General features: G+C 41.5%; 1 protein-coding gene across 1 annotated transcript in view; it reads left to right on the forward strand.

The window, feature by feature from the left end:
• Positions 1 to 25217, forward strand: part of NYAP2 (neuronal tyrosine-phosphorylated phosphoinositide-3-kinase adaptor 2) — a 138745-nt gene that overhangs the window by 17687 nt on the left and 95841 nt on the right. The window lies entirely within an intron of this gene.

The raw sequence follows: 25217 nt of genomic DNA on the forward strand, positions 1-25217 counted from the left end.
AACACTCAAGTTGTCACCAAATGCAAACACTTAAAATAAAAATGCCTGTGTATTAAGCAGTGTACCTCACTATTCAATTATGTAATGCTCATATGTCTCCGGAGAGTAGGAGGTTTACAAGGGTTGTCAAATTTCCTGCAACTCTAAAATTATGCTAGGTTGGAACAAAACAAAAATGCAGAGAGAAAGAAATGAAGTGGGCTTTCTAATGATATTCTGTAAAAATACTGAGGGGAAAAATAACTTAAAGACATCTGATTGGGGCAGGAATAATCCAAATCGAGTGGTACAATGAGAATTCACAGCCTGACAAAAGTCTCCACCTTAGGAAATGCTTCCGAGAACATTTATTTCAAACCTGAGAACTCTGTCCTGAGGGATAATTCGTTGTGAGCTGACTTGTTTGGTCCCCTTCAAGTAATAACCCAAATGCGATACTGAATGGTTCCTGTAAGGAGAGCATAATTTCTCAGAACCTGGACATTTGAAATAGTTTTCTCCACTTCCTAGAACAGTACTGGAGCCCTATCTGTTTGCTTACAGACATGTTTTATCTAGCCCTCTACTATCACAATTTCCCAGTTTTGTTGTAATTATCCCTTCGTGTCTGTTTCCGACTCTAAGCAGTGAACCCCTGTAGACAAGAATTGTATTAATCTATGTTTGGTGCTGGTACCTGCTCAAGTTAAATATTGATTGAAAGAATAAGTAAGAGAGTCAGGCATGATCCCTATGATTCTAAATTGAGCAAGTGAATATATGATGGAGGTATTGTCATGCTGGGGAAGATGAGGAAAGGACTGAGTTTCAGGTTTACATGCTTGAGATGTTTGTCAACTATTTAAGTGGTGATAAAAAGTAAACAGTTGGAAATCGTTCTCTAGAGAATTGGGGTAGCGGTATAGTTTTTGTGGTCCTTAGAATGAAGGTGACATTTAGCCACTAGGTTAGATAGAATCACCTTGGGAGAGAGAGCAGAAAAAGATCAGAGGGTCTAGAAATAATCCATGTGTTACTGAGATTCAGTTAAGTGTGAGAGAAGTCAAGAAAGGAGATGGGAAAAGTAGCCAGAAAGTAAGAGTCAAACAGGAGGTACTTTAAAAGCCAAGGGGAGATAAGGTATAAAGATACAGTGATAAATGGCAATAAGCCATTGAGAGCTTAGCTAGGTTGAGGGCAGAAGTGTGTCTGTTAGATCTGGCAATATAGAGGTCATTGGTGATCAGGACAAAAATGATGTGGGGACTGGTGAAGGCAGACACCAAATTGAAAGGAGATTGAAGAGAAAACGGACTATGAGGAAGTGGAGAGAGGGCAAATGTAATTTTTTGAGAAGGTAGGCTATGAGAAGATGCAGAGAAATGGGGTGGTAGCTGGAAGAAAACGAGGGACTGGGGTAAGATATGTATGCACATACTTGCATGATTATGAGAGGAAAGGTAATGAACAGGATCCAGAAGAGAGGGGAAGACTGATGATGCTGAGGGGGGAGGTCCCCCACCAGACAAAGATCTTGGATGGGATTAGGGCTGTTTCTTCTGTACTCAAAGAAGAGAAAATTATGAAATGGACATAAATTCTGGTTTGTGTCTTAATTTGGTCCTGAGACTAAGGAAATTTCTCCCTAGTGGTGTTCCAGTTATGTATGGCTGTGTAGCAAACCACCCCGTAACTTTGTGGCTTGACAGTGATTTCTTGTTTCTCATTCTGGGGTTGGACTGGACTCAGCGGGGTAGCTCTGCTCCACGTAGTGTAGCTGAGGTCGCTCATGGTACTGTCTTCAGCTGGGAGCTTGGCAAGAAGACGGTCTTTCACTCTCCAGGGTCTTGCTTCATGTGGGTTCTTACAATTCAGTAGTCTATCATTATAGCTTGGCAGCTGGCTCCCAAGAGCAGTTATTTCCAAGAGGACATGGCTGACATTCAAGTATTTATCTGCTTGCATCATACTTGTTAATATCCCCATTGGCCAATCATTGGTCAAAATGGGAGTCAGTGTCGGAGAGGCTATGCAAGGTCATGCATGATAGAAGATCAAGTTCATTGGGGGCCACTCAAGTAACTATCACAGGTGGCTTCTATATTCTGAAGCAAAGCAATGCTACCTCTTAGAAGTTGGTTGGGAGAGAGATACAAAAAATCTAACTGTCATTATGGGAACTGGAAAGACATATTTTGGGGGCAGTGCTGAGAGCCTGGATGAGATGTATTCATGAACATAATAGAAAATAACATCGATCTTCTCTTATTATGATTTTGTGTGATATTCTTCAGCAGCTCTCCAGTGCACACTGGGAGAAGACAGATTGGCAAGGTCATTTACAAATGTCCAACTCTGGGAGGAAGTATGTAGACAGCAGAAAAGTGACCCTGTGTGTAATATCCATCCTTTTTTCTCTCGTAGACTCTCCTGTTCTCCTTTAAGAATTAATCAATCCATCACAATAGATTTAGATATTTTGTATAGGCAAACCAATATGTTAAGCCCTTGGAGGTTAAGAAAGAGAGGTATTAAACCCTGTCTTTGGCATTAACATGTTCATTTTAAAGGTTAAGCAATTTGTAAAGTAGTTGGGACTGTCTTCTTCCATTACATAGGCATTTGTTGCCTCTCAACTTTTCATTCATTTCCCATGTCATTTTGCCCCATTCGCCCTTTTCAATGGAAGATTGTTCAAAATTCCCTCTCGTCTTAAGACTTTCCGACTTGCTCCCGCATTAGTCAATGTCCAGTCACACATACAGAAATAATACTTGCTGTTTAAACCCAGGGAACTTCATGTAAGGAATGGAGTCAAAAGATCCGGAGGGACTGGAAAGGCAAAGGGAGGTCTCAGACATGCCCAGAAGTGATGGCAGGAAACAGCTATCATCCTTTGGGAGCAAAAGGAAGAGGCTATGAAACCCCAGAAGCTTCACAACAATAAGCTAAACAATTCACAGTCTAAAGTGACCTTCACGGTGTTCTCCTGTGGCCTTAATAGAAACGATTCGCAGTAGAGAAAAATTCCCTGATATCCAAAGTCATCTATAAAATTGTCATCGGGAAACACTTCCCTTGATAACAGCAAATGTGCAGACCATGGAATATTGAGCACCCTCTGTGAAATAATCACAGGTTTCTCAACGCGACATTAGAGCAGCTTACAGAAACTGCGAGCATTTTCTAATTTTCCTTTCCAAATTTTTGTCTTTATTTATTTTTCTATACAAAAAAACGTGAATGTTTTTAGAATGATTTTTAGAGGATAATTTGTACACCAAAATAACAGTGTTCAAGGCCTTGTTCCAGAAGGATTCATGTTTTGACCAGCCATTCGGAAGGAGGTGCGAGCAACCAAGATAAATACGGGCTGGGCGAGGGGAGGGAAAAACAAGCATTCTGTTTCTCACATTTTACAAATGTAGTTCATGCACCTGAGTTGGATTTTTATTTTATTTCCTGTTCTTCCTCTTTTTCAAATTATATGCAGAACAAGATCAGGTTCAAATTTTGGGCTGATGAGTTAACAACCTTCATTTCCTTCCTTTTTAGTATTGGCCTTACACCCAAAGAGTCTTTGTTGTTAAAATCTTCTAATTACAGTGTTAGGTTAATAATGACATCTTTGATCTTTAGGAGACACCAGAACTTCCAGATTTAAGGTCCATCCTTCTGGTTATCAGTGATAAATGGTGCAACTAACAGGTCTGACACATATGCTGGTGGATGTCACAGTAGGCGTGGGCATGGAAGTGTGACCTGGTCCTGTCCACGGGGGACCACTGCCATACAACCCAGCCTAAGTCTGATTAGTCGTCTTTTCTTCCTCTGCCTAATAACAATAGTCAGAATCATTTAGGGCCGACATGAGGACAACAGGAGCCCTAGAGTTTCTGGAGTCACCCTGAGAGCTAGTGAGGGATGGTCTTATCTCCCACCATTTCCACTCACCCTGTTACCAAGTCCAAACTCATTCTGCTCACCACATAATAGGCCAATAAATCAGGAGACGAGGTGTTGAGGCAAGGAAAAAAATGACTTTTATTTGGAAAGCCAGCAGACCGAGAAGATGGCAGACTAATGTCCTGGAGAACCATCTTCCCCGAGTTGGAATTCAGCTCCTGTCATACTCAAAAGGGGAGGGGGTGTGGTTGGTTATTGCAAACCTCTCAGTGTCAGAATCCTTTGTTCTTGCAGCTGTCCACTAGGTCAGGTCACGATGTTCCTGTAAACCTCCAACAAGACAAATGGTACTAATTTAAATGATCCAGGAAAAACTGAACAAGGGTCCTCAGAAATGTTCTTTTTTACCCTGGTTTTCCTGCCCTGTGTCCATACTGTTTTGGATGCTGACTGGCAGTGATTCTTCAAGGGGGTAATATGTCTGTGGAGGGAGAACTAACTTTTCCCCACCAACATTCAAGGTATTTTGGATTATGATTAAGAGCTCATGCAGTAGATGATGAAATGAGGATTTGAGATTTCCACCCTTGGCTTCACATTAGTTTCCTCTTACTGCTGTAACAAAAGACCACAGACCTAGTGGTTAAAATAACCTCAGTTCATTCTCAGATAATTCTGTCCATCACCAGCCTCACTGGGCTAAAATCAAGGTGTCAACAGGGCTACATTCCTTTCTGGAGGCCGTAAGGGAGAATCCCTTTCTTTGACTTTTCCAGCTTCAAGAGGCCACATAAAGTCCTTGGTTTGTGGCTTTCTCCCTCCATCCCCAAAGCCAGCCATAGCTGGCGAGTCCTCAGGACACATCTCTTTGACCATCTTCCATCATCACATCACTTTCTCTGACCACACCCCTGGGATAGACCCTCTGCTTTAAAGGTTCATGAGACTCGCTGCATCTCTTCATCTAATTAGATGCACTCACTTCATCTCTTCATCGCAGACTCCTTAGCCTTAATCATATCTGCAAAGTCCCCTTGGTCATGAAAGGTCATGAATTCATAACTTCCAGAGTTTAGGACATGGGCATCTGTGGGTCCGCCATGTGTCTCCCTACCACAGCTTTACTTTAAATCTATGACTGATTTCCACAAATGCGTGCTCTTTACTGATTCCTGGGAATGCACGAGGCTAATAAAAGTGTTTTCTTAGCGCCGTGACACCACTCAGCTTCTGACCGAGGACTCAGTGCATCTGGGGGCTGAGGGCTCTTCATGACACGTTACCGGAAAGCTCCCGCCTGTTTGGTTTTTGTAGCTGGAACTTGAATCACCTCACGAGGATGTTCTGTGACAACCTGGAGAAATTGTTTTTATTATACTGGGAGGTGGAGGCCGTCTTTTCTCCCCCTTCATTGTTTATGTTTTAGCATCCTCCCCTTCTGTCCGCTTGACGGATTCCAAATTGTTCCTGGGAGGAAACTCTGGTGAGAATTCTAATTTCAGCTGCTCTTGCTCTGAGGACTGATCTGGGCCCTGGCTTTGATATTGTGTTCCTCTAATCATAATCCTGACTTTCTGAAATATGAGTGTCAGTGGAGGAAAGGCTTGCCAACCCTGTCGCTCGTTTATCACCAAGAGGATGCTTTTAAGGAAGGTCTTAAATGAAGGCATTGTACAAATGCCAAAAAAAAAAAAAAAGACGCTATGTCTAGGAATTAGTGAAAGCCTCCCATTGTCTGACCTCAATTAGAAAAAAGCTGAACTATGTCTAAGGACTGCTTTTGAGACGCCCAAAGTGGCTGGCTGGATGTTGCAGTTAACTCTCTCCTGAGCTGGAGCTCTTTGCCGTTAGTGATCTCGTAACCTCATTCCTGTACTTCTTTTCAGAATCTCCTCGTGAATTTCTGCACAGCCCCGCCCTCAGTGCCTTCAGTTAGATTTAAACCTGCACTTACTGAAAGAGAGGGGGAGTAATTCTGTGCAAAACAAATGCAAGGCACTTCAGTATTTCCAAAAAGATAGAGAAACGTAAGATTAGGAATTTGGGATTGCAATGAAGTGGGGTTTCTCACCCATTTCTTCATCATCACCTCCATGAGGAGTCTTTCTAGACACATGCTCCCTCACCATCCTCCCATGATATTTTAACACCACTGATGTTACTGAAGGCGAGTTTATGTGCCCAACGCACCACGAGGCCAAACAAACTGAAACATCAGAGTCTGGAGCAGAGAAAGGTTTCTTGCAGGGCCAAGCAAGGAGGATGGGGTGGCTTATGCCCAAGAAAACCCCCAACTCCCTGAAGGGTTTCAGCAAAGTATATTTAAAGGCCAGGTAAGGGAGGGGGGTGTCACAGGGTACGTGAGCAGCTCGTGAACAGCACTCTGATTGGTTGATGCTGAGGGAATGAGGTGGTGAACACTATTAACCCTTAGGCGCCAGAAGGTCTGGGGGCTCGATCATTAAGTAGTTAATTTCTTCCCTTTGGTGGTGGTTTTAAGCCTCTGAAAAACTCAGGAAATATACATGAGATACTGTTACCTGGGTACTTCTGAGAGGGGCTACAGCAAAGGATATGGGGGAGGAGTCTGTCCCTAGAAGCCCCCCAGGGTCCTGCTGGGTTACACTGATACCCTGAATATCCATTGATGTGCTGTATGTTTATCTGTGCTTTATACATGAAAAGAAAAAAATATTTTGCTCCTTCCTCGAGAACCAATGTTTATCCCCTTGAGGAAGCTATTGCTCTGTTACAGATGCATGATATCCATCGAAAGGGTGCACTTTAAAAAAATCTTGTCCCCGTTTTTATCATATTATAATTATTTAAAAAGTGATACCTGATTATGACATCAATATATACACATGGAAAAACAATGATAAAGAACAGCCGTAATCCTCCAAGTCATAGAAAAATAAATATAGAGTGTATAATATATACAAAAATATAACTTGTAAACATGACCATCTTTCTATGTCAAAAGGCATATTATCACAACATTAGTTTTATATTTGCAAAGCCCATTATATAGCTATAATGTCTCATGACTTAGGTACACAATACTTTTGGCAGATATTTATGTTGTTTCTAGCTTATTTTGGGGAAATCAACACTGCAATATAGATTCTTGTATGTATCTTCTTATATATGACTGAATATTTCCTTGGGATCCACGCCTACCAGGGCAATCTTCCAGGCAAAGCAAACGAACTTTTCGAGGCATTATACAGGACACTGAACTGCCCACCAAAACTGCATGGTTCCTTTCAACAAGCCATAATCACAGCAAAATTTGGAAAGGATCTGGGTAATTAAGTGGTATCTTTCTACCAATAAAATACTACATTTGTATCCAGATGATCAGGCATGTTTTTAGAGGGTGTAATTGTTCAGCTGGAGCAGAAACTCTCTCCTGCAGGCAGGAACCAGCAGAGATTTGCCACGTGGTCAGAATTTCACGTGTGGACCTCGGCTCAGCAGACTCGAGGGGGTTTGGTGGACAAAGGGGCAGAAAAAATGATTATCATCCATGTTGTTTTTTGCTTGATCCGTTCTAATATCCTTTCTTATTTTTTATTATTTTAAAGCTGTCCACACATTTCGTCCCAGCGTCTGTGAACAGATTTTCTGTAGAAGTTTAAGATGGCATGGATGCAGTTTACGAGGGAGGTCCCTTACCAAAACATTTTGTGTGTGTGTGTGGCTTCTCATGAATTATCAATTCAATAAATATTTTTTGAGCAACTAATAGATGGCAAGCACTTTTGCAGGCCCGGAGTGTATAGTGGTGCCTAAAGACAGGTCCGAACCATCACGAAGTTTCTGTCCTGGGGTGGGGAGGCAGACAAGCACCAAGTAGACATAAATATGTAATATGACGGCAGCTAATGATAAGTGCTATGAAGATAAAAAGAAAGTGAGCAGTGGTGAGGGGGTGAGGAGGCAGGGGAATGACTATTTTAGACAAGAAGGTGGGAGAAAACCCTCTGGGGAAAATGGAAATGAGGCGATGGAGCGAGCCTTGCAGATGTCTGCAGGAGGAACATTCCAGGCAGAGGGAAGAGCAAATGCAAAGGTCCTAAGATGGGAGCGTGCTTGGCGGTCAGGAATAGGAAGGAGGTCAGTGTGGCAGGAGCAGGGTGAGCGAGAAGCACGTGGGTCGGAGAAGAAGTTGGAAAGATGGACAATTAGACAGGCGTTAGTTAGTGCCCGGCATTACGACACAGTGAGTAAGGATGCCAAAACATCGCCAACTTTGACTCATTGTACTCATCTGTTCAACAAATATCCTAAGGCTCCTGTGACATCCCAGAGCCCTGGCTGGCCGCTGGGTGTGTAAGGAGGTGAAGAGAGGCAGGGATCTCATCTAATGAACATTCCAGGGAGGACACAGGCAAGCATAGAAGTGGTTATGGTTTGCTGTGATAGTGCCACCACGAGTGAAGGGGGGACCATTAGTGGGAGCTCAGGAACAGTTCCCCTAGGTAGCTGCAATGTAAAAATCAGTATAGCTTTGCGGGGGAGGGTATAGCTCAGTGGTACAGCACGTGCTTAGCATGCATAAGGCCCTGGGTTCAACCCCAACTAGCTCCATTAAAAAAATAATAGTAAATAAATAAATAAAATGAATTACTCTCCTTCTGCCAGCTAGGGTAGTTACCTGTATATCTCATTCTGTTGTTTGCACATATTATGTTATTTAGAAATTAAAAGTTGTCATCTGCTCACCCCACAGGACTGGGTCCTGGGATTAGGGGCCACATCTTGTCATCTGTTTCCTTCAATTTGGCTCTGTGTCTGGAACACGCTTTCATCAAATTTGTGGCAGTGAACGTATAAGGCAGAAGAAATAATTAAAGTCTGGCTTCCTGCTTTTTGAAAAGTTCTGGACAGAAAGGGACCTTTGTGAAAAGATTAGATTGTGAAGAATGGCTCCCTAGAAATACGGAAGACGGGGTGGGGCAGGAAAGAGGGGGCCCAGCACGTGGATTACGGGTGCTTTTCCTGCTGGTTTTGTCAGTTTTGAGTCTCACTTGCTGGTAAATACTTCGAAATTATTATGTGTTTTGTTTCCCCTTTAAGTGGTAAAGTCACTGGGGGAAAGAACAGCCTCTGCTCTTGCTTTGTGTGGGAGTCTGACAAATGATACATGAAAGAGGAAAACAATTCTCCTTCGAATCTGTTCACAGAAATACACAGAAAAATGTGAGAAATCCAAGGCATGTGGCTTCCTGCTCAATCTAAGGGTATTTACCATATGTGTCCAATGTCTCAATTATCTCCGTGACTCCGGAATTTCCTTTATAGCGTCGAGCAGCATGCCAGAAGACCCCACTAGAACGCTCTTATTCTCTGCTCTAAGTGCTGTGTACTTTAGGGTGATTGTGGGAGGTTTTCAGGACACGGGTTTGATTGCTAAGGATCCTTATCTCCAAGGTAACACCAACATTTGTATTGGCTGAGAACAGTTTGTCTTCCCTGTTTGGCTCTTTGTGCTATTTGAAAAGCACAGTAGGAGCGAATTTACTTGAGAACGTTCAGAGTCGAGGAAATGGAAGAGGCAGCAATGTTCCCAGTTACCTTGTGTGCTTGTTCTGTATAGTTTGTGCCTGCTGAGGAACCCAGGACACCACCCTGAACCACGTTCCTGTTAAGACTGACTCCCCCGCACCATGTGATGTCCCATCTTGCACGGCTCCAGCATCAAGCTTCTCTGTAGCAGTCATATCTCTGCCTATACCACCTTCTTAGCTTGGGTAAGGCTGGACCCCATCTTTTCTCCTCTTTTAGTTGTGACAGCCTTCACTGCTTCTCATCCTACGATTCATTCTTCCTACATGGATCACAGATAAGATGTCTGATGGTGAGACAAGGTCTACCCACTTGTCGACTTCACAGCAGAGTAGTTCTGAAATGAAATTCATCACAGGTATTTAGAAGGAATACATCTTTTCCTTTGTAGCTTTGCAACATTTTAAATTCTGTTCTAATACAAGCACTGTGCTGTGAGCTGGGGCTTCAGAGGTGAGGAGGATGAACACGATTTTCCTCACATCAAGAGGACATTAAGCCAATCTGGTAATGCAGAGAAAGATGCACTTAGAAATGGGGGGCACAGAAAAGAGGAGGGTTCCAGGGGAGGTTGTTTTTAGATTGAATTTCCAAGAAAGAGAGCCCTGAGTGAAAATTAAGCTAAGACTTAAACTTTAATTAAGGGATGACGAGGGGAGCAGAGGGTGCTGGGAACAGCCTTCTGGATGTAGGGAGCGCCTGGCGGGACAGCACTCAGTTGAGGAATCACTTTTTTGGCCCGAATCACCGAAAAAAAAAAAAACCTTCTGGCTGAAAGGAGTTCTCAAAGGGATGAGCACTGTAAAATGTGTTTGGAGAAAGGGGCCTCAGCCTTGTGGTGGGAGACTTTATCATAATGATTATGGGAAGTCATCGCCAGGTTTTGAACAAGGGTTGGAGAGTGGGTTCATGACACAGTCAGAGCTAACTGACTGTAGTAATTACAACTTCATGTGTAAAGGATCTGATCAGGCATTTTCTTTATCACAAAGCAGGGCATTTCTGGGTGCCCAGGGAATAGATAAACTCGTAAGTATACGTAATGCATATGTTACACACACACATATGTGCATGAGTATACATATACACATAAACATGCATACGTGTACATATGGTGCGTGTGTATATACATACGTATGTGTATATGTGTACACATGCACAGAAATTCAAATTGGAGTTTGAAAATACACTCTGAGATTAGGATTAGAGCATTTCTCTAAATTCTCAGTATTATTACACAAAATATCTATGAGTTGAAGTTTAACTTTCAGATTAAGATTCCAGGCTGCTGTTTAAATTAGATGTTTAAAGTATGATTTGGGGATTAAAAAAAAAAAGATTAAAAATAGGAGAAGTAATCTGAAGACAATAGTATGAGAACAATGCAGACTGGGAATACCATAATCCCTCTCATCTCTCACATTTTAGGTTCAGAATTCATGCCATCCTGATGACTTCACTATAAAGAAAAGAAAACAAACCCAAAAATAATATGAGAAAGAAGAGAGCAAAGCTGATCTGAGGCCTCGGGTCCAAAAGCCAGGGCTTACGCTCTCCCATTGTCCAATGCTCCTTCAGTTTGGGTTGTGTTTTTGGTGATCCCTGAAAACCCAGTACCAAAAATGACCAGTGTCTGTTCCTCCTGGTCAATGAAGTTCTGGCCTGGGTCACACCACCCAGTCCTGAATGAGACCATTTCCCTCATTTGAATTTATGGAAAGGTAAATGGAGCGTATATAGAGGGCCTGCTGAAGAAGAAGTATGGGGTCATCAAGACTAAATAAAAATTGTAAACAAACAGAAGGAAATTCTTTCCCTTTTCCAGTCCCCATCTGCAAAACCTGGAAGGTAGGCTTAGACAGGGATAATGGAATATTTGTAATATCCAGAACTGAATGGCATAAGTATTAAAAATTTACATGCTCATTATATGCATAAAGCATAAAACACTAGGATGTTCTTGAGATGAGCCCACCTCATCTTTTGAAAGTATTCTCTTCCTCTTGTTTTACAATCTAGTCGCACTGTTCTTAAGTTTGAGAAGCCCAGAAATCAGCTCCCAGATGTCATTTTGCAAATGCTAAAGGGCACATCTATGGTTTGGGAAAAGGAGGGTTTGAATTAAAGGTGTTAATCTGTTGAGTTTTCTGCGTTGCCCACGTATGCTGTGCTTCCATCCTACACTGACTCTTCGACTCTTTTGTTTTGATTTTAATTTTAAAATTAAAACTCACTCGAGGAAAATCATCTTTTTTTTTTTTAATGTAAGTTGATAAGAAAAACTAAGAGTGCCACCACTGAAATGGTAAGGTCCAGAAAACCCCAAAGCCCATATAACTCTAAAGGAAAGATTACATCTTTCAAAATAAATTTACTTCTACTATGTGGCCATACATAAGATATCACCCTGATTCCAAAGGAAACTGAAATATCGATCTCATAGTTCACTGAACATAAAATCTATATTTATTTAGGCAATCACTCATTTTACAATTTCCCAGAACTGGTAGGCTCTCCAGCATCAGCACCATTAATTTTTATAGCTCAGTGCTAAATAAATGTGAAGTATGCGTGAAAGCAGCCGCTCCCATTATGTATCTTCCAACATAGAGAGTTTTTTTTACGAATACTGATGGTAACTGATAATGATACTGGTTTTACTTTCTCAGCCCTCCCTATGGCCCAGGCAGTATGCTGAACTCTTCAGGCGGGGTGTCTTTAAATCCTCACAGCATCCTGTGAACAAGCGTCATTATATTCACTTAATAGTTGAGTTCAGTGAGGCTAAAAGAAATTAGAGTTGACTTACCCAGGGTTACACAGCCACTAAACTGGGATTGGAGCTCTTCGTGGAAGAGTATTGGTAATTCAAAAGAAGGCTTAAGAGCCTGTTAACTGTATATTTGTAAAACAAAAATGCACCATTATTCATAAAGGCAAATTACTCTTTGACAATATGGCAACTAGAGTCAGATCCCCTGGGTTCAAAGCCAGTTTCTACCACTTGGGCAAATAATTTGGTTTTTCTATAATGTTATTTCAATGCCTGCAAAGTGGTACTTATAAATAGTATTGCCTCATAGGGATGTGGTGGAGATTCAATAAAACAATCTCCCAAAAGCACGTTGCCTGATACAAAAATGCATTTAATGCTATTATTATTACATTTATTATTACGATTATATTATTATTGGTGGTGGTGGTGGTGGTGGTGCTATGTTTTCATTAGAGACATTAGCACACATCAACACAATGTCAATAAAATTGAACGAGATGATGTATGGCTCTGTAATCCCATGCTGCTGCTTCTGTGATCTCAGATACTTTAAAAGATCACAAACATTTCTATCTTTCTATCGCAACCAGGACAGATTTACAAAGGATAATCCTCAGTAGACTGTATCTGTGGAACCGCAGGGATTCAGCTTCTACAAAGTTAACTTCCCAAGGGACACAGGGAATGTTCCAACCGTTAATCAGATTTTTCTCTCAGTTTACTTTCCTTTAGCATAATATCCCCCTGGGTTGAATCCAAATTAACTGAACTTCTATTGGGTGCTCGGCATCATGCATTTGCCATGGCTGCTTTTTGGTTGTTACATTTTTTCCCCCCTCAAGACTCAGGAAATTAACTTATTTGCTTCCCTTCTCTGCAGGTAGTGATGCTACAAGTGATAGCTACTGGGAACTGGTAAAGCTGATGGCTTCAAAATATTTGAGCAAAGGGATAAAGAGTTATAACCAGTAGTGTAATAACTCAGCTATGTCTCAGTTAAATATATATACATATATTCCCTGGCTTGCAAGTCCTAAGTATCATTTGATTGACCACTGAGTGGGGGTGACTGGTATGCACAGATAAAACCAGGAGAGTTTTTGGTTTGGGGAACCTGCAGAAATGCAGACATACAGCTTTATTTAGGTTGTTTTCCTAAATAAAACTAGTCTTTCAGTACTCCTAAAAAAATCTGTATTCTTCCTACTCCCCTCTCGCACCTATTATGATTTTGATGTATATATATTTTTTAACATCTTCATATTTATTCTCTTGCAACTCATTGTAGTTACCACATTTCCAATTATGGTTTTCTCATTTCTATAGCTTCCTGCTTCTTTTCTATTTAGAGTAGACCTTTTAGGATGGGTTTAGTGTTGCTGGATTCTTTTAGTTTTTGCTTGTCTGTGAAATTCTTTATCTCTCCTTCTGCTCTAAAGGATAGGCTTGCTGATAGAGTATCCTAGGTTGCAGCTTTTTCTTATTCAGGACTGACTGTATCTTGCCACTCCCTTCTGGCTAGCAGTGTTTGTGTAGAGAAATCAGTTGAAAGCCTTATGAGGATTTTCTTATAACTGACTGTTTGTTTTTCTCTTGCTGCCTTTAGAATCATTTCTTTATCTTGTGACTTTGGCCATTTTAATTATAATATGTCTTGGTGTAGGTCTGTTTGGCTTCTTCTTATTTGGGACCCTCTGTACTTCTGGTACTTGGATATCTGTTTCCTTCTTTAGGTTTGGAAAGTTTTCAGTCATGATTTCTTCAAATACTTTTTCAATCCCCTTTTCTCTTTTGTCTTCTTCTAGGACCTCTATTATGCATAAGTTGGCATGCTTTATATTATCCCATAGGTCCCTTTTATTGCTTTCATTGGTTGTTCCTTGCTTTTTTGTCTACTATTCTGATTGGATGACTTCTGTTATCCTGTCTTCTAAGTCACTTATTCATTCCTCTGCATTATCTAGTCTGCTTTGACTGCCTTTAGCTCAGCTCTTATCTCAGCCATTGAGTTTTCTGTTTCTAATTGGCTCCTCTTTGTAGTTCCTATTTCCTTTCACAGTATTCTCTGTCTCTATTCATAGTCCCTCTTGTTTCCTTCAGTGCTTTTATCATTCCCCCTTTAAAGTTATGATCTAGTATACTGTTGAGGTCTATCTCATTGTTTGTTCTTTCAGGGGACCTCTTTTAATTGGGAGTAGTTCCTCTGCTTCTTCATTTTACTTATGTTTCTCTGGCTCTATGGATTTAGGGGTATCAGTTATCTACTTTGGTCTTGAAGGGCTGTTTTATTTTTTATTTGTTTGTTTATTTAAAGTTGGAGTGTTCCTGTGTGGACTGTGTGCATCTAATAGTTTTGTTGAGAAGGCTGTTCTTAGTATGGATGGTTGCCACGTCTTTCCTATGTGTTGGCTGTTATCCCTTTGACTGGGGGTGTGTTTGGTGGTGTGTTGATCAGAACTTGCCCTGACTGTTTTTGAGCGGGACCTCCTTTTTTGTTCTGTGTTTGTCAGAGCCTTGACAGGGGCCAATCTGCTCCCCTGTTGCTGGAATAGAAGCTTCTAGACCTGTTTCTGAACTGTGATGTGTGAGGCAGGTTTGGAGCACTTCAGCTGGGAAGAAGAGTCATTGAGTGTACCTCCAAAGGAGATGTCCACTGGGAAGTGCCCTCTGTGGTGTTGTCTGTCACTTGTTATGCGGGCTTACAAAGTACTCTTTGTCCCTGCCTTAGTTGTGGAAATGTCGGCCACTGGCTCTGGTGTCCCCCCAGGTTCTGGGCCCCAGGAGCCACCAGTGCAGAATTGCCAACAGCAGGTGCTAGGACCCACCTTGGTGAATGTGTAGTCACACAGCTGAACCTGTGGCAAGCCACAAGGTCAACACCGACCCCCAGTCCCACCTCTGCATATGGTATCGTATGGTGTGCCAGCCTGTTGTAAATACCTGTACTAGCTCCTGCCATGTGCCAGAACTCTGCTCACTGCCTGTTTGTCCCAGAGGTGCAGATCCACAAAGGATCCAGAGAGAGCAAATCCATCCTCTCTGCCTGGAGCTGTAAATAAATCTCAGTCCTGCCTGTGAAGTTGCAGGGCCACTGGGTGTGAATTCAGCTTTCAGCCCCGCCTTCATGCAGCAGTGCTGGCTATGACCGAGCCCCACCTCTCTACTCATGAGAACACACCAACAGTGGAGCCAAACAGAGACAGGGGCTATGGCACGGCTGCATTGTGCCCCTCTCCTCCATGCACACCAGCCATGTTGCTTTTTTATGGGGGTTCCAGGCTCTTCTATTCCACACACACCCCCAGCCAGAGTTCACACCACCCTCCAGTCCCCTGAGGCTGTGTCTGTGCAGTGGGCCTCACCCTCTCCCCAGGCTCCTCACCGATCTCCAGCAGCCAATCCCAGCCTCTTCCTGCTGGCTAGGGCTGGGGATCTCAGAGACCCTCCTTGTCAGTTTATCTTAATTCTGTCTGCCAAGTGGCTACCACTTTCTCCTGCAGGCCGTGGAAGCTCTGCATCTGTCCCCGCTGACCTCCTGGCGGATTTTGTGAGAATCCTCCTGTATTTTGAAATCAGAGACACTCTGCCAGAGTTCACTAGGTGTTCTGTGTGATTCAGTGGGTTTGTAGATATAATTCTTGGTGTATTTGTGGGAGAGGGTGAGCTGTGAGTCTCTCTACTCTGCCATCTTGGCCTAAGTTTTGTATCAACAAGGGAAGTTCATTTTTTCAGGAAATGATTGTTATACCTCTGAATTTCATGGTCAAGGATAATGCTTACAAAGCTATCAGACCTTAAATGTTTTATACATCACAGGATCTAACTTTTGAATTTTGCCTGACCTGTATGTCTTCATCTCTTCCTTTGATCTTTCCTCAGTATAAGAGAACTGAAAGAGGACCATTTTCTTTTTCTTTTTCATTATAGTTTATTACAAGATACTGAATATAGTTCCCTGTGCTATACAGTAGGACCTTGTTGTTTATCTATTTTATATGTAGTAGTTTGTATCTGCCAATCCCAAACTCCTAATTTATCACTCCCCCCATTCCTCTTTGGTAACCATAACTTATTTTTCTGTCTGTGAGTCTGTTTCTATTTTGTAAATAATTTCATTTGTATCACATTTTAGATTCCACATCTAAGTGATATCACATGGTCTTTATTTTTTCTGTCTGACTTACTTAGTATGATAATCTCTAGGTCCACCCATATTGCTGCAAATAGCATTATTTCATTATTTTTTATGGCTTAATAGTATTTTGTTGTGTATATACCACATCTTTATCCATTCATCTGTCAGTGGACATTTAGGTTGCTTCTATGTCTTGGCTGTTGTAAACAGTGCTGCTATGAACATTGGGGTGCACACATCTTTTTGAATTAGAGTTTTCTCCTGATATATACCTGGGAGTGGGACTGCTATGGTAATCATATGGTAACTCTATTTTTAGTTTTTTAATAATCCTCTATACTGTTTTAGATAGTGGCTGCACCAAACTACATTCCCGCCAACAGTATAGGAGGGTTACCTTTTCTCCATACTATCTTCAGCATTTATTGTTTGTAGATTTTTTTTAATGATGTCCATTCTGTCTGGTGTGAGATGATATGTTATTGTACTTTTGATTTTCATTTCCCTAATAATTAGTGATGCTGAGCATCTTTTCATGTGCTTATCATGTACTTGGCCATCTGTATGTCTTCTTTGGAGAAATGTCTGTTAGATCCTCTGCTCATATTTTTGTTTGAGTTTTTTTGTTGTTGCTGTTATTGAATTGAAATGAGCTGTTTGTATATTTTGGAAGTTAAGCCTTTGTTGCTTGCATCATTTGCAAATATTTTTTTTCCCCAGTCCATAGGTTGTCTTTTTGTTTTGTTTATGGTTTCCTTTGCTGTGCAAAAGCTTATAAGTTTAATTAGGTCCCATTTGTTTATTTTTGCTTTTATTTCTATTGCCTTGAGAGATTTCCCTAAGAAAACATTGCTACAATTTATGTCAGATCATGTTTTGCCTACATAGGAGATTTATGGTATCCTGTCTTATATTTAAGTCTTTAAGCCATTTTTGAGTTTATTTTTGTGTACAGTGTTAGGGAGGGTTCTGATGACTTCACTGATTTACCTGCAGCTGTCCAACTTTCCCAACACCACTTGAAGGGACTGTCTTTTCTCCATTGTATGTTCTTGCCTCTTTTGTTGAAGATTAATTGACCATAAGTGTGTGGATTTATTTCTGGACTCTCTATTCTGTTCCACTGATCCATGTGTCAGTTTTTGTGCTAATTCCATGCTGTTTTGATTATGGTAGCTCTGTAGTACTGTCTCAAATCTGGGAGGGTTATGCCTCCAGCTTTTTGAAAGAGGACCATTTTAATTCCTTAGTCAGTTTTTCTGTCTTTCCTTTTTAGCAGGTAAAATATTTAACCTGCCTCAACTTCTACATGTGGGTAATGATGAATATTCCTCATTGACTCCTCTCTCATCCACACCTTCATTTCCTTCACCACTGTTACTAGCCTTCACAGGCCTCAACATGCCTCTCCATTCAAATAATGCCTAAGGAAATGGCACATTAGAGGACCATTCATGGCTCTTTAGGATCTTTATGGAGCATAGTAGATCTCGAATGCTGACTCTAAGAATGTCATAAGTCTGTTGTTCACTAAACAGTGAGCAGATGTTTGCCAAGAACCTGTGATGTTCTAGTTACTTTACACAGGTTTAGCAAAGACCGAGGCAAACAGGGAAACACTGATCTCACGGACATTGTACTCAAGTGGGGAAAATGCCTACAGAGGTGCTTAGAAACTTACATAATAAACCAACTGAGAAACAAACAAGAGAAATATCCAATGTGATAAGTACTGATTGGATGGTCATGGAAGATTTCTCTGAAGAAGTGACTTTTATGCTGAGATCAGAGTGTCAGGAAGAAGCCAGCCATGTGTAGTTCAGGGATATGAAACAGAAAATAAAGCTGGATGGTAAAGAGGCAAAAACAGATTTTATTTAGGCCTCTGCAATAGGAGAAAAGAAACCTCAGTGTGAACTCCTCTGAATTCTGAATACACTATGGAAAAGTGAAAATTTATAGTCAGGAAGCAGGGTGGGAGTTGGTGGATGGAAAATTACTCAGAGGAGACATCAGGGGTAAAGGGAGGTGGGTTTCTGGCTAAACTGACCTAATATGATTCTTGCAGACAAGCCAAGGTGATCAGAACTCACTGGGAAGATGGTGGAGGATGGAGAATCCAATCAGAGATCAGGAGTGATCAGATACTAAGGGTGGGGGCTTGGTAAAACTGACTTTGGCAGGGTTATTACGAAAACTGGTTTTACAAGGAAGTGCATAGATAGGTCCAGAGGAAAGTTCAGAAGCCTGACTGCTGTTTTATCAAGAGGAGAGTTCTTGTCCCTTACGGAACCTCGCATTTTAGGATATTGCCCAACTGAGGTCATCCCTGCAGGGCAGTCCCTCTCCTGGGTGGAAACATTTCCTCCAGTTCTTTTGTCCAGTCCTTCTAGACCTGTGCAGGGTACGGAATGGCAGGTGGAATCTGAGAGGGTGCAGTCGTGTAGCCAAGGAAATGCCCAAAACCCAGCCACCACTTCTGTTCTTTAGAAGTGGGCTCTGTCTAAAGGGCTTCCCACAACAAGAGCGGGAGACTGGGAAACAAGATACTGCCCTGAGATGAAGATATCAAACTAGACATTTGTGATAAACATTAGCAATACAGGGTTGCTTCCTATCTGGACAGATTCCCATGAAATGATGTTACTGTGGTGAATTTGGCCTGGTACAGTACCAGCCTTTAATCTAGAAACTCAGAAAATCCATCATTAAATGTCTAGAATAACCAAAACGTCATAGTAGCCAAGCTCAAAAGAGATGGTTGCATGTCTCTCTTCGGGCAGCTGTAACTAAAGAAAAGAGACTGGGTAATCTGTAAACAACAGGAATTCTTTTTCCCTGTTCAGGAGGCTGGAAGTCCATGATCAGGGTGCCAGGATGATCAGATTCCAAGCTGCAGACTGCTGACCTCTCCAGCATCTTCACATGGCAGAAGAGGCTAGGGAGCTCTAAGGGGTCTGCTTCGTAAAAGCATTAATCCCATTCGTGAGGGCTCCACACTCATCAATCTCCTAACACTGACATTGGGTGTTAAGGTTCCACCACGTGAATTTGTGTGGGGACACAAAAATTCAGGCCATTGCAGTGAGTGAAACCAGAATTCCACCTTGCTGGTTTCTAATGTGAAATATGCACATAATGTTTTGGAAATCACCCTTATTAAAGAAGTCTTTTGATGAAGCTGAAGCTAGAGAAGGAAGGACTTATAAGAATCATACGTGTAGGGGCTTTAGGTTCTATTAGCATGTTGGGTCCATCCTTACAACAGGGATGTCACAGAGGACCAGGTCCCCTGGGCACCACCTTTTTGCTCTGTGAGCATCCTGCTGTCCTTCCTTTACATGTGTTAATACCTCCACTCTGATTTCAGTCCAGTGTTTGTGAACAGAAAGGATGTAATCTCTTTCTGTATCTCTTCTCTGAATCATCCTGTGTTGATTTCCTAGTACTCAGAAGTCAGTCTTACTTCTTTAATTCCTCTATTCTAGAAGGATGCTTTATGTTTCCTTAGGGTGCACACTGTATCTTAGTTCTATGAAAATAACAATAGCATTTTCTATGAGATATCCACACACACAGGAAATTAATTTTAGGATTTTTTTTCAGTTCTCTATTGATGTGCAATAAACCAGCCCAAAATGTTATGGTTTAAACCAGCAACAGTTTATTGCTTCTTATTATTCTGTGAGTTGAGCTGGCTTATGTGGGTGGTTCCTCTACTCTCTGTGATGTTGGGGGGGGTGGGTCTCTCATTTAACTGGGTGCAGCTGGCTGTGGGGATGGGCTGGAAGGTCCAACAAGGCTTCACTCATATGCCTGGGAATCTTTCTCCTCCACATGGTCTCTTCGTTTAATTAGGCTGAGTTTCTTCATAGCGTGTTTATCTAAGAGGTTTTACATGGCAATTGGCTTTTGAGATGGAGGAAGTGAAAGCTGTCATTTCTCTTAAGTCCAAGACTCAGAATATCACATTCTGTCGGTCACCGCAAGTCACAGAGCCTGCCCTGATTTGAGGAGAGGGACATAGACTAGCTATTGATAGGTGGATAGGATACATGGAGAGAAGGAATCAATGGTGGCTGTCTTCCAAGACTGTCTATCACAACTTGCCTTCTAGTTGCAATATTTCCAACAGGCACATACTGCCCAAAAGTTTCATTGCCTTACACCATCAGCTTGAAATCCAGGAAATCGTCATCTAAATCATGCCCATATGCTCTGAGGTTCCTTGGGTGCAATTCCTCATAATCAAAGGTCTTTGAACTAAAAAGTACAACTCATCTGCCCTACCAAACCTGACACAGACTGACAGGTCTGGAGCAGGAGAACTGCAGTGTGCCGTCTTGTTCAAAAAAGTGGGGGCTGGAGGGAGGGCAAGCACATAAACATCACTGGTTCATTGCCATTCGGAAGTCCAGTTGCATACATGTGGCCAGTTCTCCCTATTCTGGGACAGAAAATATTTATTCATTAGGGCCCAGTTCTGGTCCCTAGTTCTCATTCTCTGTGGCTTTTAGTCCCTGAGCTTTGAAATCTGCCCCTGAATCATCTTTTCTTGTTCATAAGAAATAGCCTATATCTAGCTTAAGGCAAGACTCAGTTCCACTCAACTTTAAGACCAACCTGTGGACACAGTTGGATGTCTTACCTTGTTTGTTTCCATCCACACTCTGATCTGAGCTCTCTGTTTTCACTGTTGACAGTTGCAGGACAGTATTACAACACATGCACTACAATTCCAAATCTGATCCTTTTTGCACATTACCACACTTTCCTGGTCCTGCTGTAAATGGACCAAGGGTATTTGCAACTTCCATCCCTTTACAAAGACCTTCATTTAAAACAAAAAATAAAATGAGAAAGGAACAATTTTGTGGGTAGTATTATGGGGCTTGTGACTCTGAAAATAAAAATAGCCCTCAAACCCCTGGAATTGTGAGTTGTGAAAAGAGAGTTACTATGAGCAGAATTCTGCTGCAAGAGGGAAATATGTCTCTCACCTTCCAGCATCAGCCAGTTCAGTATCATGTAGTGTGGCCATTGCTTCTGTTCACTGGACTCTCGTTGCCCAGTTTGCATCGCCTGTTTAAATATACCTCTATAATCAGAGCTACAAAGTTATGCTCCTGCCATCATAGCATGAGCCGAGAAGACTTTTAAAATGATACTTTATGCCATATACAAAATAATGAATTACAGAGCCTTTCCCTCTTATTTTTTTCTTTGCTTTAAAATTGTTTATAAGATTGAATTGACATGATGAGATTTTCTTAAAGTAACTGATAAAGAATTTATATTTCTTCATCAGTAATATTAGAGTTTGGGTTGGATAATCTCTAAGAGCCTTTCAAATTCTGGGATTCTGTGGGCCAGAGAGACTTTCCATCAGAAGAGATACTGACCTGTGTTGTCTCTTTTTTCACTTCTTGGGTCACGAACGTGCACAGATACTGAAGCCTGGTTTTACATCACGCTTTTTTTTTTAACAAGGGAAAAAAAATATTTCAGAAGGATGGCTTGACAAGGAACATGGTAAATTTCCAAAATTAACTGTGAAAGACAGATCATCTGGGCATGACTGAAAGCCATGCATAACCTTTGTGCTCAGGTATTTCATTTCAAAAATGTCACTCTCTGCTTATTCAATGCCACTGTCATTATACTATTTTAAGCATTAAAATTTGTGTTCTGGAGCTGAGCAGGAATTATTGCTTCTATCTTTGGACTTATTAGAAATAATTTAAAATTCATTCAAGAGCCATAAAAGTCACCTTTTTATTGTAGTTGAATTTGGTTAAATGTTGAAATTTGCAATACAATTTTTATTATCTTTTATTAGCAGTATTTCAGCATCTATGTATATCGACCAAGGCTATTTTAAAGCACCTTCTAAAGAAATAACTTTCAAAACATGAATTTTTCCTTAATTTTTAATTTCCTAGAGTGATGTTAAAGTAGACTAAATGATGAGACAATGTTGCTAAAAGTTTCAGACCTTTTTCTTATTGGGGTAAACGAACAAGCAAACAAAGCATATATGACAGTTGAAACTAAATTTCATTGCTCCATGAATTATTCACTCAATATGTGGAATAAGGTGAAATCAGATAATAAATGGTAAATGCAGAGAAAAATCTGTTCTTTAGAGATGGAATTGTTCCCTCCTCCGACTTTCTAATGACAGCCATGAGATTGCAAGGGGGCAACAGAACGAGAAGCAGACATTGCCTGGAATAAAAGCCGCCCAGTATTGACGGGATGAATCTGTTTATCCATCCCAATTGTGTGTAATTTACTTAACACTTTACTCTGTAAATAATCCTCAATGCTCTCATTTCAAATGTAGATTAATACAAAAGAAGAGGAGCAGGAAACAAAATGTGTCCGAATCACATGACTCTGCCTGCATTAGGTTCTTTTCATCACCCAGGGAAGGGGAGAGGGAAGAAGCTTGCGCACGTAATAAAGGAATCCCTGGGTAGGGCTGGCTGGAGAATTGCCTCCAATGGGGGGCACTAGGACATGCACAACCTCGTGGAGCAGGGAGTTTACGTGCCCAAGCGAACGACAATAGAAAACAAAAGCTACCCAGAAAATGGGTCTAGGTAGGTAGCATGGCATGTGCTTCGGCACATATCACAGATTGGAGTGTCAGATCAAGGAGAACCAGAATAAGAGGTGGTGTGGAGGAAGGATGCTCCTGAGTGGATCCCTGGGATCAGCATCCTTGTATTCAGCTATAATGTGCCCTCTGTGATGTGGCTTTAGGGGGTAAAGAGGTACCAGGCAGGGGCAGGTGCAAATTACTTTTAAAAGACTGGGAAAGAGTTGTAGTAATTTTTAAAGTAACCAAGCTAATTAATGCCAGAGGACTCAGCTATATAGGGTCTTTACATAGGGATCAATAAATAGACTGTTGTTTGAGTCATCTCAAGTTGCCATAACAAAATTCCATAGACTTGGTGGCTTAAACACCGGATATTTATTTTCTCATAGTTCTTGAGGCCAGAAGTCCAAGATCAAGATGGTAGTGTAGTCAGTTTCTGGTGAGAATTCTCTTCCTGGCTGGCAAGTGGCAACCTTCTCTCTGTCTTCACACGGTAAATGAGGTAACCAGGATGCTCTCTGGTGGCTCTTCTTGTAAGGGCACTAATCTCCTCCATCACGATGCCCCAATCCTCATGACCTCATTACCTCATGACCTAGTTATCTCCTCAAAGCTCCACCTCCAAATACCGTCACGTTGGGGGTTAAGATTTCAACATATGAAATTGAGGAGGGGCACAGGTCAGTCCATAGCAACTGCCAATTATGCTTACCTCAGCATCACCGAAAGAGTCACATATTATATTTAATTCCTCTCATCAGACAGTATCTCCACTAGGATTGGCATTGAAGCTGTCCTCACAGGACAAATGGATTGTATGAATTCCTTCACAACGAATAGTTTTTCTGTCTTAATTCTAACTATGTTGTGTTAGACTAGAACCTTTTGCTTTCTTCCATCATTTCATGCATATGATGGATCTTTATTTTATTTCATTTTTTTTCCTGTTTCTTTGGGCAAACAAAGTGTCATTTGCCCCTATTTTGAGTGCAACCCAAGCATTGGTCTTGCTCATTCCAGAAGCCACCTTCTAACCTAGGTGGGAAGTGGGATGTTGGCTCCAGGGCTTTGCTGAGGCAGCTGGTCACTCCCAGCTCTACCACCGACCTCACACTTCCTGGGAATCCTGGGCCCTGATCTTCCTTCAGTGCAGGGCTGCGAACTAGGCTTGGGTTCCATCGATGCTTGTGTCCTGCCTGTGCTGTTATTTCTCCCCGTAAAACCACCCAAGTCTGTGGTGCAGTATTAGACTTTAGTGAAGAAGCCATGAATTATAATTTAGGAGGCAGAAAAATGAAAATCTCATTCTAAGCATGATTATTCCCATATAAGGAAGCTATCCATCTCATGCACACCCGTCAATTCCTAGCTTTCGGTTAATCCTCCATTTACAGAACACCTTGCTACTTCCCACTCCGTTCAATTCCCAGAACTCAAAAACCAGGGGCAGATATTCCGAGAGGGTGAGTTACTGAGCCTAGGTGACATGCCGAGGTGGGGGATGGGGAAAAGAGGTTCAGAAGAGCAATCTGGATGGACTTTTGTTCTCCTAAATCCTGGCTCTTTCACAGTCCCTCCAGTTCCCAATCTTATTCATTCATTTGTGGTTTTTATTTGGGTACAGATTTTTGTACATAACCAGATGACTGATTTAAATCCTATGAAAATTAACATGCCTGGTAGATTTCAAAACCAGTAAAATGTAGGACCAGTAGGAGATACAGAGAGGAGCTACTGCCTAAAGAATTATCTGGGTAGTTTTCACCCCATTATGTCCCTCGGCTTTTCCCTTTTGATACTAACAGGCTCTACTGCTGTCCCATCCTCTTGGAAAATGACATCCAGTTTTTCCTATTAGAAGTTAAAGAAAAAGTCCACATACATTAAGAAACTTCCCTTCAAAAAGCTTGTTTGATCGTAGTGAGTGAAGTCATCGTCATGGGCAGAATAGAGCCAAACACGTGAAAGCAGGATTGACCTAGAAAAGTGAGAGATACAGCCATTGTTAAAATATTTGATGCGTTCCCTTTCTTTGAAGGCATGATTGCTGTGTAGAGCAGACCCTAACTAATCTTAAAGCACTGGCTTCTCCTAGAGTAAGTTTTAGAAAAGCTCTTATGTCATGTTGTATTAGTTGGGAAAAAAAAAGCTCATTTTGAGTGTTTCCTGACTTGTGCCTTGAGATCTTCCTTCCTTTTAAAGCTGCAAATGATAGAGAAGCTGGGTATTTTCTTATAGCTTTG

This window comes from Camelus ferus, chromosome 5 (assembly GCF_009834535.1).
Source record: "Camelus ferus isolate YT-003-E chromosome 5, BCGSAC_Cfer_1.0, whole genome shotgun sequence".
NCBI lineage: Eukaryota > Metazoa > Chordata > Mammalia > Artiodactyla > Camelidae > Camelus > Camelus ferus.